This window comes from Neopelma chrysocephalum, unplaced genomic scaffold (genome assembly GCF_003984885.1).
Source record: "Neopelma chrysocephalum unplaced genomic scaffold, ASM398488v2 Primary Assembly neopelma1_96246, whole genome shotgun sequence".
Taxonomy (NCBI): Eukaryota; Metazoa; Chordata; class Aves; order Passeriformes; family Pipridae; genus Neopelma; species Neopelma chrysocephalum.
The window spans coordinates 284352-290979 of NW_020924895.1; positions in this window are offsets into that span (position 1 = coordinate 284352).

Genomic DNA, 6628 nt, shown 5'->3' on the forward strand with positions numbered 1-6628 from the left:
GATCTCATCCAGCTTTTGGAGTTTTGTCCAGACATCCTTTCTAGTGCTAAACTAGATCTTGCCTAAACCAAATCTCCTCACACATTTTCCCTCTGAATGTCAGAAGCCAAGGACTTTTCTATTCTCACTTTACAAGTTTTAAATTTTTCAGCTGAAGAATGATAATTTAAAAATGGGTTTCTAAAAACAGATGTTTCTGTTTTTCAGTTGCCCATGCAAAATACTCAACAGTCTCTACTTTTATTGTAGCCTTCAGTTGAATTCAGGATCTTTGCAGGCTAGACCTCAAGCGACTTAGCAAACTGATTGTCAGTACCATCCAAATGGCAGCAGAGTGCTGGAACAGTGCTCAGAAGCCCTCCACACTGGCCACACTCTTGGGCTGTGGGTACCTGCAAATGGTCATTTTGACTAATTTTGCAGCAGAGAAACTGTTAGTGGAAGAGGCAGCCAGCAAAGCCAGTGAGCCCCATATGTTGTGAAGGCAAGTGTGTTCTCGTCCTCTAGCAAAACTGGTAATAAAACTCATGTTCATGGTGTGTCTGGAAGCTAGAGCAGGGACAGATGTGTGCAAGCACCTTGAAAGGGAAGAAGGTTATCTACCTGGTATCCCTGGACAGGGAACGTACATCAACATTACAAACACAGTTCCCTTTTCCTCCTTCCAGGAGGAAGCTTCTTGATAGCAGCACAAGCATTTGTTCAGCTGGTTTTGGATCTTTTAGAGAGATGACTTGGACAACAGACAGGACACATCAGAAAACCACTGAAGTAATTAACCAAATGCACCTACACAAAGCAACCCAAACCCAAAAGAATGAGAAGCCCACATACAGCAAGACCTCTTCTGCCATGGCAAGATCACTGCTCATAAGCAATACCGAGAAGGCAGCATTACACCTGTCACCTGACCATTTCAGATATGGACAGAGGCACCAGAGATAGCATTATACCCGTGGGAGGGGGTAACAGTGGCATGTCCTGGCAGCCAGTGCATACACACATAGCAAGCAGCTGCACCTGAGTCACACTGGGTGCTCAGGCTGGCTTGGCTAAAGTCACAAATGTCATCTCTTCATTCACTTAAAATCTCTGGTAACCACCCCCAACACTCAGTTTCAACAAACCAGTGGATGAGGAAGAGAGGCCTGTCTTTGACCTTCTTTAGCAAAGTCCTCTGTCTTGCTTACCAGAGAGTGAGGAAAACACTTTCAGACCTGTAAGAGCATGCTCGACTTCCTTAGTTTAGCCCAAGTCCTCCCCTGACTTCCAAGAAGCAGTATTAGGTCCTCTTGTCCTTCAGCCTGTATTCCCAGAAACAGCCAGCAATGGCCAGCACTTCATTACAGTGGGACTGGAGAAATTTATCATAACAAGGCTGGCTTTAGGGGATGAAAACTTCCCAGCTTGTGAGGGCATATAAGTGTAGATCTCTGACTGGAGGCCTGTCTCCAAAAGGTGTAAATGGGCCACAGAACCCAAGTTCTGAGCAGAGGGGTTATTTTTAGAACACTAGGACTAAACAGAGTCCAAATCTGGTGCAAGGTGTCCAGTGTCAGAGAAGACATCATTTCAGTTAACGAAAAATTGCTCTCCAATTAACACCAACACGAGGATGGTCACTTAGCCCCTCCCCTCCCAGGATACTTGTGCTTGATGTCTGCGTGGCGCTACGTATTGAATTACCAAGCAGCTGCTCACCCGTGTTTAATTAGCAGGTGTGAAATTAGTGATGTTGCACGGAGGAGGAGGTGACACAGGTGCTTGCCTGCGCTCAAGCGGCGCCGGCGGGTTGGGGATGCGCGTCACACTGTCATCTAGTGGCCGCTGTCCACCGTGCCTGCGGGGCGGCAGCAGCAGCAGGATACAGCAACGACTTCAATCCTGCAAGGCTGAAACCTTAGGTAGGCTTGTATCTCAGGGCTTCTTCAGGGACAGTGGAGCACCTCGTGGAGCACAGAGTCCTAGCCCCACGGAAATCTCATAAGACAGCCGATGTAGGCGCCCAGGGATCCTGAGGTGGGGTCCTTAGCTAAATTTGGTGAAGCTTCTATTAGCTCTTCGTGGCAAGTACTTGCAGAAACCTAAGTGCGTGCACCCTCAATTTTGGCAGACTTGTCCCACCTCTCTGTAAGTCCCTCATTACCACAGCACTGCATGAATTGGCTGACAGCACTTGGGAAGAAGTGTTCTGCGTGGTGAAAGTGACGAGAAACTCCCCTGCTTCCCTGCTGGAGGATGCTGCTACAGAAGGTCCAGCTGAATGGCACACTCCTAATCTTCCTCAGCACAACCAGACAGCAACTGACAGAAGCACTTTGCACTAGCTGAGATGATTTTGCACTGAATGGATTAGGAAGGACTTGCACACTGTTTTGTCAGACGATTTGCAAAGACAATAAGATGAAAGTCAATAATGGCTTTGATGGACAGAGCTAGACCAAGGCAAGGACATCAGCCTCTGATGAAAGCAGGCATAGGATAGGATTTCATGCACTTTAATAATGCTCCGTTGTCCACTCAGTGTTCCAATTACACTGATTTAAAAGGGACCAATAGTCCTCCATTTAGACACAGCTCTTTGGTAACAAAATTGTACACAAGAGTCACATCACTACACACTATCAGTAACAACAGCTACATTTTCTTGTACGGAAGAACACAATAGGACAAATCACTGTGGTGTTTCACCTGATCAAATGTTGCAGGTTAAAGTCATCGCCTACAGGTTAAAGTTATCTAAAACTTCCTACTCTACAGCTCTACAGATCCTCCTCTCTGCAGCTCAAATGTTTAGTCAAGCTCCTTGAAAAGAAAGATTCTGTCTCAGACACATTAAAATTAAAGGCTTGGTAGCCGCAGTTGCAACCTGGCTGGCTCAGCCATCATTTTTCTAGCTCTGACAGCTCAGTATTTCTGTGTACAGCTGACTACCACAGAACTGAGGTGCCTTTGCAAGAGAATTTGAGAGCTTCCTTGCAATCCAAATGACAGTAAACATTTGAAAGAGAAACAGGAGCATTTCTGTTACAACATGACTTTTTTTTTTGTTGCTGTTGTTTGTTTTTAAGCTGAATGTCAGTCTTCAGCATAGGATTTTTATGATTTGTTTGGTTACACATTTGTTCTACATGAGACAATGTTTTTTCTGTCAAGAGTATGTTCTACATGGGACAATATATTTTCCCTGTTATGTGTCTGGTTATTTCCTCATTGGTAAACTTAGTTCAGAAGTGGCATTATCTTTGCAAGTACCACTGTGCTTGCATAACCAGTATAAAAACCTACTAACTTTGTCAGTAGATAGGTCTTTAATGATTACTTCTAGACATCATTTTCAAGAATAAGGCCATAAGATGACCACACCTCAACAAAGCATTTTGTCAGAGGAATCCTACTGTTCTTGACACAGAAGACTACAGGACTAAACCTAAGCTCTTCCCTCAGACCACAAGTGACTAAGAGGTCACATTCCAAAATACACTGCCCCAGTGGACACTGTTCATCAATCTTACCTTGAGATGACTTATTCTTGCTGAAATTCATGCAAGTGTCTACAAAGAATACTCTGCTTTATTCCAAGTGCCCTCTGAATCCTGTTCGTGAAAGACACGGGAACACCATACACAGAGGAACAATTCTTTTCCCTCCTCATTGATGATGTTTATTTTAAGGATTGCATTTGACTGTTGTATTTCTGAGCTTTCTTGACTGGTAGTGGCAAATATGTTACTTTGTCCTGAAGACCTTGAGCACCCTGTCTATTCAGTACTCCTTATTTAGTACAGTTTCAGTTAGGGACAACTCATGGGGTAGAAACATACACTTTGTTTCTGTGTTGGAGTTTCAAATGTGTTAAAAGCCCCCTAGACATGCCAAAAAAAAAAAAGGCATGCAAAGAATGCATTGAATTAACATATTTCAAGTGTTAAAAATAAAATAATCTCCACTACTGTTGAATTACAGTAGCAGCTTTTAATGCTTAATGTCAGAAAGATAGATTATATTATGGAATAAATACCAGCATTTGTTTGTTCCCTTTACGATCATTTCCAATGAAATGTTTCATATCAGACAAGCACTCTATAAGAACACAGTTTACAATAACCTTTTCCTGAAAACAGGGTAGATGTGGTTTTCTGCTGCAGGTACAGACATCCTTTGCAGTTCTGTACTGCAGGTGCCTTCTATCTTTCACAAAGGGGAGGAAAAATACTCCTTGGCTGAATATATGCATGGAAAAGATAGGAAAAGGAACAACAAGGTTAAGACATCTCATCCAAAGAGGTCCCAAATAAAGCCATTCTTTCCCTTTCAGTTCAGAGAAGATACAAAACATAACCAGTTAATCTCCTGACCTGTGACTCTAGTTCGATCTGGTTAAAAAGGTGAATAAAAACATTAAAAAAATCAGATTTTCAGCTGTCTGAACAGAATTCCAAGAAAAAACTAAGCAGATCTTCTAGGATCCTCAAAGGATTTTTCCTGACTGTGCAGATAAGAATTCAAGGCTCCACTGAATACATCAAGTGTACTGAAAGTTTAAGAAAGGTTAAGAATACTCAGTGCAAAAGACACCTCACTGTGATAGAATCCAATATCCATGAAAGGGGATATTTTATCTCTACTAGCATCTGAGAAGAACAAACTACACACACATAAAGACCAAAAGAAACACACTAAAAAAAAAATCAGACAAATGCTTTAAGTTATGTTTTTATTACAAAATTACACTTGGAGTTAGTTGCATATAATAGCTTATGCTGACAGTGTTGCACAGCTGCTCCCACATAAGGCAACAGCTGCAGAGGCTGCTTGCACTAACCAGGTTACTCTATATTCACTACAGCTAAATTAACTGCAGTCATTACTGCATCTGATGAGACAGTGTTAGGAACCACAAGTGGGTAAGCCAGGACACGAGAAATTGTTTTATGCCTCAAAGAATCACAGAATAGCTTATTTTGGAAAAAACCTCTAATATCAAGTCCAACCATTGACTGAGTACTGCCAAAATAGTAGGTACAGCTTTATGTAGGTAGGAACTAAAACCTTTTTTTTAGGTAGGAACTAAAACCTTTACTTGATACATCTCAATAATTAAGCCTTAATACAACCTAGGCCAAAAGATTCCTAAAAAAACCTGGATAACTTAAAGTGGAGACTGGTGGCCTCTTGGCCACAGTGACCATGAAGTGATAGAGTTCAAAATCTCTTTAAAATCTCTTAAAATCTCCTTGACAGGAGGAAAAGTGCCAGCAAAACCTCAGCTCTGGACATGAGGAGAGCAGACTTCAGGCTGCTCAGGGAATCAGTAAGTAAGGTCCCCTGGGAAAATGTTTTTGCAGGTGCTGGGGTCCATCAGTGCTGGTCACTTTTCAAACATCATCTCCTAAGGGTACAGGAGCAGACAATTCCCAAACGTTGGAAGTCAAGCAGCTGAGGCAGAAGGCTGACTCAGCGCAACAGGGATCTTCTCTTGGAAATAAGGCAAAAGAGGAAAGTCTATGCCCAGTGGAAGCAAGGTCAAGTGACACGGAAAGAATTCAGAGATGCTCCTTGCCGCTGTAGGGAGAAAATTCATATAGCCAAAGCTCTGGGGTTGAAGCTGCCAGAAATGTGGGGGACAATGAAAAGCTTTTTCCAATACATTAACAGCAATAGGCAGTATAGAAATACCGTCAGCCCATTACAGGATGAGCACGGTTGTAAGAGTTGGGTTTCAGAAAGGGTGACGAACAGCACCCAGAGAGATGTAGTTCCCAAGTACTCCCACACACATGGGCAGTGAGATGCCCTTGGTGATTGGTCAAGGGAGTCACGTGTTACTTTGAACCCACATATATAAGGTGTTGTCTGATTTGAATAAAGAGGATTTGGCTGTGAACCCCCAAACTAGCCAGGTCTACATGGTTTGTATTATTTGTTGGTTCTTGCACCAACCCTATTCACAATCTTTTTCAGCATGATGCTCCAAAGGGCCACGGCAGACCTCAATGATCAGGACGGTATCTACATTCAATATCGTACTGATGGAAGCCTATTCAACCTAAGGCGACTGAAGGCCCACACCAAGACCTTAAACCATCTTGTCCGGGAGCTGCTTTACGCTGATGACGCTGCCCTTGTCGCCCACACAGAAGCAGCTCTGCAGCGTTTAACATCCTGCTTTGCAGATGCTGCTGAGCTCTTTGGGCTGGAAGTCAGCTTAAAGTTCTCTATCAACCTGCACCTCAGGAAGTCTTCCACCATCCCCATATCACCATTGGCCAATCAGAACTCAAATCAGTCCAGCAGTTTAATTACTTAGGCAGCCTCATCTCCTCGGATGGTAAGATTGATGGGGAGACAGACAACAGGTTAGCGAAGGCATATAGCGCTTTCACAAAACTCCATAAAAGAGTTTGGTGAAATAAACACCTGAAGAAAAGTACCAAGATCAGTGTTTACAGAGCCATAGTGCTGTCTACTCTCTTATATGGTTCCGAATCATGGGTCATCTACCGCCACCACCTGCGTCTCTTAGAACGCTTCCATGTCTTGCGGAATATACCACCTAAGGAGTCTTTCTGCTGTGCCTTTTGCAACCAGACATGTCTATCTCGTATTGGCCTTTTTAGCCACCAAC